The sequence below is a fragment of the Cupressus sempervirens genome, chromosome 7, assembly GCF_028749045.1.
Source record: "Cupressus sempervirens isolate cs-2001-9-10 chromosome 7, ASM2874904v1, whole genome shotgun sequence".
NCBI classification, from domain to species: domain Eukaryota; kingdom Viridiplantae; phylum Streptophyta; class Pinopsida; order Cupressales; family Cupressaceae; genus Cupressus; species Cupressus sempervirens.
In genome coordinates, this window is record NC_143124.1 from 327,518,670 (window position 1) to 327,532,178 (window position 13,509).

General features: G+C 29.7%; 1 pseudogene; it reads right to left on the reverse strand.

The window, feature by feature from the left end:
* Positions 1 to 727: 727 nt before the first annotated feature.
* LOC149546753 (heat shock 70 kDa protein 3 pseudogene) overlaps positions 728 to 13,509 on the reverse strand; it is a 65,044-nt pseudogene continuing 52,262 nt past the window's right edge.

Genomic DNA, 13,509 nt, shown 5'->3' on the forward strand with positions numbered 1-13,509 from the left:
AAATGTATATCTATATATACATATACATGTGTGCATATATATATATACATATACATGTATATATACATATACATATATATACACATATATTTATGTACATGTATATGTGTCTGTGTCTGTGTGTTGTATTCTTATGCCTAATCGATTGATGGTCTTCTTTTTCTTTTTCTTTCTAGATCTTATAGAGGGGAATTGGAAATTTGCTTGGTCCTTAGCTCTTTCATTTGAGTTTTGAGTTATGTCATTAAGCTTTTGATGAGTAAAATGAAGTTTACACATTTTACTTGGATTAAACCATGGTAATATTAGTCTGATAGATATTTTATCTAAGCTAGGGATTGATTTGAATTTGGAAGATGAAGAAAACTTACATGCATGTCTTTTTTTAAATCTCCCAACACACTGACTAAACATGATTTTATCATCTTCGTTAGTTGGTAAATTTTGAAGCAATGAAGTTATGTAGTCAACTGAATCTATAAAGTCATTGTTGGCAGTATTAGATGATTTTCAACCATTTTTTATAGAAATAAAAATAACTAAGTTGAAAAGCATTTTAAAAATTCTAATGCTTCATTATAAAATGATGGTTTTGAAAATCATCATTACTTTGAGCTTCAACAATGACAACTCCAAGAACATCTTGATCTTTGGATGTATAAAATCATCTATAATTGAAATAATAATTAGTTAATTTTAGAAATTAAAAAAAATACTTAATACTTGATTATAAGGATATATTAACATTACCAATGACACCCTTTTCATGAAAGCAACTCCCTCTCACTTCATCACTTTCATCAACCAATGTTGCAACATCACCTGTAATTTAATAAAATTAATTTACTCAACTGAATCTAGAAAATCATTATTAGAAGTATTACATGATTTCAAAGCATCTATACGATAAATAACAATGACTAAGTTAAAAGAAACAATTAAAAAATTATAATTCTTTAATCAAAATGATTGTTTTGAAAATTACCAATACTTTGAGCTTTGGCAATGACAACCCCAAGCACATCTTGATCCTTTGGATGTATGCAACCATCTATAATTGAAATAATGATTAGTTAATTATAAAAAAATATAAAACTATTTAATACTTAATTGTAAGAACATTAACATTACCAATGGCACGAATTTCATGATAAGAACTCCTTCTAAATCCATCATTTTCATCAACCAATGTGGTAACATCATCTATACAATTTAATTTAATTAATTTAGTTAGTTAAAAAAAAATTATAATCATTAAAAATAACTATTAAACTTAAAGAATAAATGGAACTTATCACCAACTTGATCTTGTTGGTTTATTTTGTTTCTCTTTAAGAGATCTAAAACTTTCATCACATGTTTGCATGTGTTTCATCTTTTTGCCCACTAACAATCACAAACATGTAAATCTAATCCAAATTTCCTAACGAGGTACCATTTTGTTGGATCAGTTTGGCTTCCTACCTTATATGTACTAGGAAGAAGATCATAGGGATAGCAATCTGTATCAACTATTACTTTTGATCTCTCTAAAGAAGTTATATAATATCTTTCCTTTTTGAAGTTAGTCAAGAATCTAGATAACTTTAGATATCTTTTATTTTTATAGTATGGATCTACCCTATGGAGAAGCATATGAATTAGCCAATCCATTCTCCTTGTGCATTTCTTAGAATGATCACTTAAATAATGACTCTTTTATATGAAAATGGTATGAATCTATAGCTGGATTAGTTTCTTGGCTTGCATGGGAGAAACTTTAGGAATTTCTTGCCCACTCCTCTACACAAAAAAGTGATGGTTAAACTTAAACTATAAAAAAATTAAAAGATATAAATGCATATAAACATAATGATATTTTGATTCACTTACCAATGCATCTCTCATTTTGACACCAAGTTTTTTTAAAATGCTCAATAAATTGCTTCTCTTCTTTAAATTCCTTTATGATTTTTTTTATCAAATGAGTGACAATTTCTACGTTGTCACTCATTGCATACATTATTTCACCCAATCTATCAAATATTTTTGTTCCAAAATCTTTGTTATTTGCAAGCCTAGATTATAAAAATTATGTCAAGATATGATGTTTAAGCATATGATATTTCCTATACTTTAATTGAATCATGACTTACCTATACACATTGTTCAACCATGCTCCACGTACATGCCAAATACATAAAAGTAGTCAACAATCAAATCTTGATCTACAAGTTACATTATAAAACTTAGTAATTAAAAGTGCATTCTAAACAATTAGAATGTTAAATGAAAAAATAATTCTTGTTGGAAATTAGGAAATATATATATTTTTGAAAATGAAATAGAAAACCATTACACTCTTGCAAATATAAAGTAAGTTTAATAAAACCTGATTGCTCCAATCTCAGCACTAGCATCATCTATCATGAATGCATTGACAATCCAATATTCTTTACATGCTTTCCTTATTTTGTAAACCTCTATTAGCCATTCATATATATCTTCAATTTTATATTTTGAGGATATGGCCAATGCAACAGGTACATCACCTTCTTGTTCATCAAATACAAGCAATGTATATAACTCATAATGCACATAAATAAATTAGTGATGCATTATTATTATTTTTGAATAAATTAGACTGAAAATTGAATCAAGATCCACAAATAAAATTAGCATTGTTATACTTTCACCATATTTATTTGTTGAGAATGTAGAATCCATTGCAATGATTGAGTCATGTGAATGTTTCACTGTCATTTCTCATATCCATGGTGTCTGAATGCCTATAATAAATGGAATTTTTTCTGCATTGTTTGGTGTTTTATAGTAGAATAAGTTCTCTTTCTCCTCCACATGCCACAAACATACACTTTTTGCATCATCCTCATTTTTTTTTGAATGTAGTGAGGACACACTTTTCCATGCATTCAACACATCCTTTCTCAACAAAAACATGTCTCTCTTATTCATCAATTTTTTCAAACAAAAATCTAACTAGTTTTGCTCACATATTATTGTTTCAATCCCCACACCCATAAGTAATAGGGATTCTATATATGATTTTTACTCGTTTGACAACCTTGGTGCAAGCTACTCCTTGGATCACCATATGGGTCATCCTTTCCATGACAAAATTTACCACTAACATCTTGATGGATATATTCATTATATTTAATAATAGAAACATCTTGTCTACCTTACATAACCCTAATGAGAAAGTGGGCTTGCAAACCCCTTTTTTGAACAAACTTGTGCACCCTTTTCTTTTTTACATTCTTGTTTTCATATGGATTTCTATCATCTTGAGGCCTAAAAGCACAATGATAACTATATATATATATATATATATATATATATATATTGATATTATTAAAAACAAGTGACATAATTAATTTATTAAATCTAGACTAACTTTGAATACATCTTTGTGGTGTGGTTAGATAATTCTTTCAAAATATGCTTAGTGTGTTTTTTTCGTATAAAAGTTGTTTATGTGCTATCTAATAAACCTTCACCTTTCACAAAGTGAGGGAATATTTCAAAACGGATAGTAGTACACAAGTCTATATGTTGGTTATTATCATTTCCAATAGGTGTCCATTCAAGTTCATAATGTGAGAAATGATTTCCTTGATTTGGGACATCTTGCATGTCTAGCTTGATAAGTGATTCCCATTGGTTCTTTCCACCCATCCTGAATAATATCAATATTCACATACTGATCTTCCTAGATTTTCTTGTGTAAATAATTTTTAGCATCAATGTTTCAGATCACACTCTATGATCCATCATTAGGATGAGAAAATGCAAGAATAGAATGGTAAAATATGATCTATCTTACCATTTTATTCTTGCATTCTCTCATCCTAATGATGGATCATAGAGTGTGATATGAAATGTTGATGCTAAAAATTATATACACAATCGAATCCAAAAATATTAGTATGTAAAAAATGGATTGTGGAAACCTGATAAAATTTAATATCAATATTGTTAGAGGGACTAGATATATTATTTAAATATATTAAAAAAAGGTTTAATAATGATTTCATTATATTTATTATTTAATATCCTCATAAATATATTTTTCTAATATCAAACTTTTATAAACACCATGCTCAAGCATATCATATTAGAAAATGTTTCATTCTAGTTATGGGCCCACTAGGTGAAGTTAATACATCTATCATACATACTTAAACAAAAAAAAAATTAGATTTTTCATATACTATAAAATAGAATGGTATATACTATAATGATTTCCTGAACATATCAATGCTTATGAAAAAATGTCAAGATCAAAGGATGACAACAAAAAGGATGGTGATCAAACCTACCTTGAGTTGAGTTAATAAATACTTAATTTAAAATAGATTTTCATGAAGATATTATGATTGTGATCTAACCTACGATATCAAAGCTAGCTTGAGTTGAGTTAATAAAGACTTAATTTAAAATAGATGTTCATGAAGATGTTATGATGGTGATCAAACCTACAATATAAAACCTATCTTGAGTTGAGTTAATGAAGACTTAATTTATAATAGATGTTTACAAATATGTTATGATGGTATAAGTTAATCTACAACATAGGATATCAATGTTTATGAATATTTGATCAAGGTAGGTATGAAGATTTAATCAAGGTAACTATGAATCTATAGGAAATGCAAACCCATCTAGAGTTAAGTGAAACCTAAGACTTTATTTATAATGAATGTATATGAAGATGGTGCGATGGTAAGTGAATCTTTAACCCAAGACATGTATGTGCTTGAAGATGTTATGTGACTATGAATACTATAATTTGGTTTTGTAAACTTAGGAGATAAATGTTTATAATGGTGTCAACCTAACTTGTAGATAGAAGAATAATTATCATTATATATTAATGGAATAAAATAAGAGACACAATTAAAAAACATATGGTTGAAAGGATAATGTCACCATTTTCCTTCAAGTAGAGAGGTTGTAATCTAACATGGCAAACACAAAAAAATAAAACTATAATAATTATTTAAGTAGGAGTGACTCCTAGCATAAACACAATAAATGTATATGCACATTAAATTCTAACTCTTTTAAAATAACACCTTTGTAAAATATACTAAAAAAATAACTAAATTATTGAGTGCTTCATCATTTTTTTATTCAAATGTATATGTATATATATAAACACACATATAAATAAACATATACATTAATCACAATTAGTATGTAAAAGTTAATATAATTTAATGCTTTAAATAAAAAATATCCAAGAGTGAACAAATTATTTCAGTTGATTGAAATAAATTATTTAAAGAATTTTAAGATATATAATTAATATCTAAATATTAAATTATAATTTTTTTTTATAAATTAAATTGATACTATCAATTTTCAACTTAGTGTAACTTAAAGATTGAAGAAGAAACCTACTTACTTGATCTAGGGCATCCAATATGGAGAAACAACTTTTCTTGAAGACAACTGACTTTCAAATGCCTACACATATTTAAAAATATAGTTGATAAGATATATGATTTATTATGCTTATATCTATGCACCTATCCCCACACATTTATTATTCTATCTAATCTTAACACTTCCATGTATGCACCATTTTTTCAAGCATAAGATCAATCTTCCAACTATTAACACAATCCACTTACAAAAATAAAATCCAACTTGGGCTTGACATTCTCTTATTTCAAGTGTTTGATTGAATTGTTTTTTTCTAAATCTCTTCAATTCTTATCAAATTTTTAATAAAAGTGAAAATCTAATGAAATGAAAAAAAAAATGAGTGCGATGACACTCAAATTATTTACAATTGTAGTTGTACTATATTACTTTAGTTGAGATTTTAATTATGTCCATTACTTAACTTCTAAATGATATCTAGATTTTAAGATTGTATTGTTCGTACTAATAAAATTATTCTTATTAAGACAATGAAAGACAAATTATCTTTCCAAATATTTTTAATAAGCTTTTGATTCAAAAAATCCAAAAATATAAATTTTTCAATTAAAAAAAAAACATCCCTCTAATTTTGTAGCAAGAAAACAATTATGATTATGATTTATTACTATTAAATTATCCCTAAATGCAATAGAAATTGATATGATAAGCATTCCACGTGACACCTAAAATAAGAGAATAAAGTTGTACAATATTCAATGAAAGTAAAAATTGATTATAAATATCTTTTTATGATTGTTTATTAAAATAAAAAGAGAGTTTTGAGTTTCTAAATAAAGTTTTTTATTCACAACATCTAGAAAAGATTTGTTTTCAAAATTAATATTTCATTTATTTTCTTTGAGAATATATATATATTTCCTGAAATTAATGTGTATTGTCTTTGTTTTCTTAAATAAAACTAATATTTATGTTAGTTATTGTCCCATATTCCAACTGGTATGTTATAAATATAATATCATTAATATTTTAAATTATATTCTATGATCTATTGCGATAAGATGACCTATTTTTCTATTATAAGATATATTTTAAAATGAACTTAAATAAAAAATTTCATGATTCTCAGATTGAGGACAAATAAATAAATTTGAGTATTGTTCAAGCTTAATAGACTTGCTACATGTCTTACTAAAATTTAAAACAATAAAAATTTGATATGGGTTCACTAGTATGAAGAGTGGGAAATATTGCCTACTCATTCAAAAATGATATTTATAGCAAATAAAATAAGTCTTTGAAACAAAAACATTTATCTATCTATCACTTACATCAACACTATTCTTAAAGTATTTGAACTACATGTACATAGACAACAAAATCTCTAAAATAAAATTTGGTAAGAATAGGCATATAAATCTATTCTCTAATATTGAGAGACTAAGAAAATAGCCTAAACAAAAAAAAAGGATGATAAAAAGATCAATATAATTAAAATATTCATTGAACAATTACCTGGAGACAGCCTGATACCACCGCTCAAGAATATTTTTGTTGTTTCATAGCTTGTTCCTACTATTCTTTGAAGAGGGTGTTGTCATCCATGGCCACAACCATTAACCAACACCCAAAGAAGAACTTGGTGTTGGCATGAATCAACAAGAAAAGTGCAAAGCTTGACCAAAAATAATAACCAACTATGTATTCATAAAGGCCAGTCGCTACAAATAGGTACTAATAAAAATAAATTGCAGAATAGAGAAGATAGAATAGTCTCCAATGGTGTATGGTACTTTGATTGATAGTGGACAATAAGCTTTTGGAATCATTGGTACAAGAGATAATTGACTTATGACACCCCTTACATGATTGACAAGAACCATAGTGGATGTCAATGAGGGAAAAAAAAATAGGTTTGGAAAGGCACTGGCTAGCCAAGTAAAAATATTCTACTATTTAGCTAGTGCCAATGTTTTTGGTATCAACATAAGTGAATTACATGACTGACAAGAACCGTAGTGGATGTTGTTGAGGGGAAATGAAATAGGTTTGGAAAGGCACTAGCTAGCCGGGTAAAAAATTTGACTATTTAGTTGGTGCCAATGTTTTTGGTATCAACATAAGTGAATTACATACACTTTTTCCCATGGTTAGTGGTTAACATAGATTGATATAATTTTGCATGTACAACCATCTATAGTTACCTCTAGCTGCCCATTCTAACCATACTCATTAATAATCCATCAAACCATGATCTAGAATTTTTTATACATTTATTATACATGTGGCTATAAATAGAATGGCTGGGCCTGATGTTTTTAGTGCTCATTTTGAGAGAAAATTTATGTGTTTCATATTCCAGTGGCATTTTTAATATTTTCATGGTATCAGAACCATGAATGTGAGACTTTGTAAGAGAATTTGTGGACAATGAATGAAGATTGTAATTGCAGGTTTGAAGAATATTATTTTTGTGAAGGTTTTCCCCTTTACAAAGCAAGATTGAAGGTTAATGCTAGTTTGAGGAGAACAAGGAAGTGTTTATAGAAAGTTGTCCTAAGGAGGAGTTGTTAGAAATCTGTAAGCTACTATAATACTAAAGGTAAGTTTATCTCATTTTAAATGCAGTGAAGGAATATAATACAATTATTGTGGTGCAGTTGAAGTGTTCCTTCTTTATCATTTGAGAAAAGCTTGTATATAAAGGACAAAGTATATTTTAAAAAAAAATTGAGATATGAAATGTGTGAGGCAATTTGATGAGAAGGCATGTTGTCTTATATGGTGATTTGAATTTTCTTTTTGGTGTCATTTTTATAGTTAAAATATCTAATAGATCTTTATATTTGATTAAGAAGTGATAGTCTATTTGGAATATATAAATTGTGTGTGTGCCTCAAGGTGTGTGGGGATATTGAAGATTTATTGTGAAGAGATTGATAAGAATAGAAAGTGGTAACCTTGTGTGGAAAATAAAAGTTTGATAAAGTTTTTTTAAGTCTTTGTTTCATTGGTTCATAAGAAAGCCAATATCAAGGCATGGTCTTTGCTAGAGGCTTGATGCTTATGTGATTGTGTGCATGTGTTGGTATTTGATTGGAATTTAGTTATGGCTACGAGTGAGATGTCTAGTCTTGTGGTTAGTGAAAAATTGGATGGTTTAAATTATGCTAATTGGAAATGTGAAATAGAGTTAATTTTATAAATGAAAGACTTATGAGAAGTAGTCACAGATGAAGAGCCTATATATCAAAGTGAACATGATAAATATAATAAAAAGGATATGAAAGCTTATGCACAAATTTTAAGGAAAATTATTCCAGGGATTAGGCCACACGTTCAACGTTTAAAAACAACAAAGAAAATATGGGAAACTTTGAAAACAATATATGAAAGAACTAGAAAGCTAAAACCAATGGATATTAAGAGGCAATTAACAGATTTGAAAATGAAAGTAGGAGATAACATGAATGATCATATTGCTAAATTGAAAAATTTGAGAAATCAAGTTACAATAATGAAGGTTGAGTATGAAGATGGTCAAATCATAGAGTTTTTAATTAAAATTCTTCCAAAGGAGTATAATAATTTCATTCGTACTTTAGAATTAATTGAAAAAATTTGAAAATATAAAACTGGAATAATTATATGGTGCTTTGTTAAATGAAGAAGAAAGGCTTAAAAAGTTTACAAATGAGTATAACAAGAGTCAAGCTTTTGTAGCTAGAGGAAAATACCAAAATTACAATCAAGGATCATCATATCAAAATCAAAGAAGTAATCAAGGGAATCAATATAGAACTAATCAAAGGCAATGGACTCAACAAACAAATAATAAAAATAAGAAAAAATATCAAAGGCCACAAAACGAATAGAGAAATTACAATAATAATTTTAAGGGAGGAAGTACATTCAGATGTTACAAGTGTGGAAAAGAAGGGCATAAAAGTGATCAATATTTTAAGAGATGGCTAAGGAGATTTAATCAAAGAAGGCAATCAAATTTTGTTCAAGAATATTGTGATCATCATATAATGATAACTTGTTTGGCTAATCAAGGTGATTTTAGTAATGCATGGTATATTGATTCAGGAGCTAGCAAACATATGACACACAACAAAAATATCTTTAGTTCTTTAGAAGCAACAAAAGGTGCAAAAATATTACTTGGTGATGATAGTTCACTTGACATAGAAGGAATAGGCATACTTTCAATGAAAGGAAATGATTGAAATTTTTTGGAAATAACTAATGTGAATTTTGAATCTAGGTTGGCCAAAAATCTTCTTTCAGTGAGTCAAATAACACAACATGGTTATAAGGTGGAGTTTTATTCAGATAAATGTTTAATCAACAATATTAATGATGGATACAAAATAGTGGCTACGGGAATTTAAAATGATGAAATATACAAATTTCTAGCAAGTGTTGATAAGAAGGCTTATGCTACTACAAGATCATCTTTAAGTCAGTTATGTCACCAAAGATATAGTCATTTAAATTATCAAAGTTTGGATATGCTTTCAAAGATGAATATGGTTGATGGATTACCTTGGATAAAATTAAATACAAATGTGTGTGAAGGATGCATGGTTGGTAAACAATATAGAGACACTTTTGAGAGGTCTATATGGAGAGTACAGAAAAGTATAGAAGTTATCCATGGTGATTTGTGTGGTCCTATGAATCCAACATCAAAGGGAGGAGCTAGGTATATCCTAAAATTTATCGATAAATTTTCAAAGAGAGTTTGGGTTTATTTCTTGAAACAAAAAGATGAAGTATTTAACAAATTCAAAATGTTTAAAGCTCTTTTGGAAAATAAAAGTGGGAATAAGATCAAGTGAATAAGAACTAATAATGGTGAAGAATATGTAAACAAAAGGTTGAAATCATTTTTTGAGTATCATGGGATTAAAAGAGAGATGACTATTAGATATACACCTCAACAAAATGGCATTGCTGAAAGGAAGAATAGGACTTTAGTAGAAATGGCACATTGTATGATACAATCTAAGAATCCTCCTTTGTTTCTATGGACTGAAGTAGTTAATACCACATCTTGTATTTTGAATAGATCTCCCACAAGTTATTTGCAAAATATTACTCTTGAAGAAGCTTGGAGATGTCAGACCTTGGACTTCTGCACTATTTTTTGTGCCTATAGGTTGTTCAATCTTTAGATGGGATAGCCATATTCCAATAGAAGTATGCTCTTGATATGCTTCAGAGTTTTTTCATGCTTGATTGCAAGCCTAACCCCACACCTTTTCAGTCAGGTGTTGTTTTATCTATCACTTTCTCTACTCCTACAATGGATTCCACTCTATATAGATAGCTTGTGGGTAGTTTTTTGTACCTGACACACACACGTCCTAATATTTCTTTTGCAGTTGGTCTTGTCTCTCAATTCTCCCATGATCCACATGAGATTCATTGGTAAGCTTCCAAACGTATCTTGAGGTATATTAGAGGTACAACATGTTATGACATTCACTACACATCAGGGGATCCTCACATTGTTGGTTTCACAAATTTAGATGGGACTAGAAATATTGATGATCACAAGTCTACTTCTTGTTTTGTATTATATCTTGGTTCTGGTCCTATCACATGGTCTTGCAAGAAGTCACATGCTCATGCATTATCATAAATAGAGGAAGAATATAGTTTAGTTGTATTGGCTATTCAAGAGGTTTTGTGGCTTTGACAGTTGATCATAGAGTTTGGATTTTCTCTTGATAGTCCCACCTTTCTTTGGTGTGACAATCATAGTGCTATACACATTTTCTGTAACCCAGTTGAGCATCAATAGACCAAGCACATTGAGCTTCACATGCACTTCATCAGACATCTCATTCAGGATGGTGCCTTGAGCTTGTAGTACATTCCTATTGCTGAGCAGGTTGCAGACATCTTCACTAAACCTTTTGCATCCTCATGGTATCTTTAGCTATGTTCTATGCTTAGAGTGAAGGAAGTTGTCCTTGTGGGGCCTAGTGATGAGTCCTTCGTTCCTTCTTTTTCATGGTATCCGAGCCAGATCTACTATAGCTTTTTCAATATTTGGAGAAAAGACGAAAGAGGGTTTGACAAAATAGATCTGACATTTTCCAAGCATTTTTCTTTGATTTTTGGAGGCGTGGCAATGACGATTCAAAAAAAAAAATTAGAGAGGTGATTGTTAAATAACAATATCTCCATCATACAAAATCCTTTTTCCAAGCAATTTTTTTAGTTTTGGGGTAGAATTGTGTGATCTAGACATTGGTGTAAGTTGTTTGTGATCTCTGGTCCTGAATTTCTCTAAAAATTGCAAATCCCAATTTTTGCAACTTCAAAGGCTTCATTCGAGCTCATATGGACACATATTTCAATGCTATTTCTTAAAAAAGTGCATGATTTATTGTCTACCTTCTAGATCTGGTATCAATTTGGAGTAATATTGAGTGGAAATAGTACTTTCAGCATTTGGTCATTTTTTGGCTACAAAAAATAGGTATTTGTGATTCATATTTGAAGCTTTTTTTCTCTTCTCTCATTTACGCATTCCTTCTAGCAATTGGGGTTTGGTTTTTTGCATTGTGGGGGATGTTTTATCATATTGTTTCTATTATTTACTTATGTAAACTAGAAATACATTAAAAAAAAATTCAACACCTTCTAAAACAATGGTTAAGACCTCTTCTTGTGTAGAACTTCTGACCCCTCATAATTCTCACACATGGAAGACCTTGATGACATGGCTTCTCTGGTCAAAAGTGTTGTGCTCTTGTTTAGATGTAGTGTAGCCTATATTTCAAAGTCAATATTAGACTTTGTAGCACAGGAACAAGATGGATGACGCAATAGTATTGATTTCTTTACAGGTCTCCGATAGTCTACAATTTCATCTTGATGGGTAAAACACCCCTCTAGCTTTGTGGACCAAGCTTGAAGGCTTGTTTGGTACAATGAATGAGTTCAAGGCACTTCAAATTGAAGCAAAGCTTACCTCTCTTGTACCAGATTACTTTCCTTCCATTGAGGACTTCTTAATGAATTTCAATCAACAGATATCCTTATTACAATGTTGTGGAAAGATGAAGACTGACATTGAGTGTATCTACCTAATTCTTTCTAATCTTCATGGAAACTTTCAAATTTTTTCTTCTACCTTCTATTCCAACAAATATTCTTTGGGTAATAGATTTTCCATGCCATCCTTTGAGGTTTATTGTGATTGTTTGACTTGAGAGAAAGCTAAGCTCTCTCAATTGGATTCTCTCACAAGCTCTTAGACTCATGAATTGGTAGCTTGACCATCTTTAGGGACGAAGGAGAAGACTCAAATTTCTCATTCTATAGAGTCTTAGATTGATTCTAGTACTCACAGTTCATCAAGGCCAACTCCTCATAAAGGGGGTAAATCAAAATAAAAAATACCGAAGTGTTCTTATTGTAATAAGCCTAATCATGATGAGTCACATTGCTATGAGAAGAAGTTAGATGGCTATGCCAAATAGGTTTAAGATTTGATAGCTCTCCTTCAGAAGAGCAACATTGATATTGATTCTACTTCTCATAGACCTTCTTCATCATCATCATTTTAGTTAAATGGTAAAGATATAGGAAAGAGTCGTGTACTATGTGCAACTACTATTCCTCATTAGTCTAGATGGTTAGTGGATTCAGGTGCTTCACACCATGCGGCATCCTCTCAAGATTTGTTCTCTTCTTTTTAGGCTTCTTCTACTCCATATATTTTGATGGGGAAAAATATTGTTACAACTGTAAGTGGGAAAGGTTCTATTGAAATTGATGATGGTAAATTTCACGATGTACTTTGTGTTCCATTTTTGTCCTCTAACCTTCTCTCTATTTATCAGATTACACACAGTGGGACAAGGAAGACAGTTGTGTTTGCACAAGATTCAATGTACATCAGAGATAGTGTGACATATAATATTGTTACTATAGGGACTATTAATCATGCTTCCTACCTATATTCCTTGTCACATTTTGGTCCACCATCTCCACTATTTTCACAAGAGTCCATTGAGGTGAATTTAGTTCACTTGAACTTATGTATTGTTCCTGAGATTGGTGTTGTGACTTCTACACCTCTGCCTCCTGTTC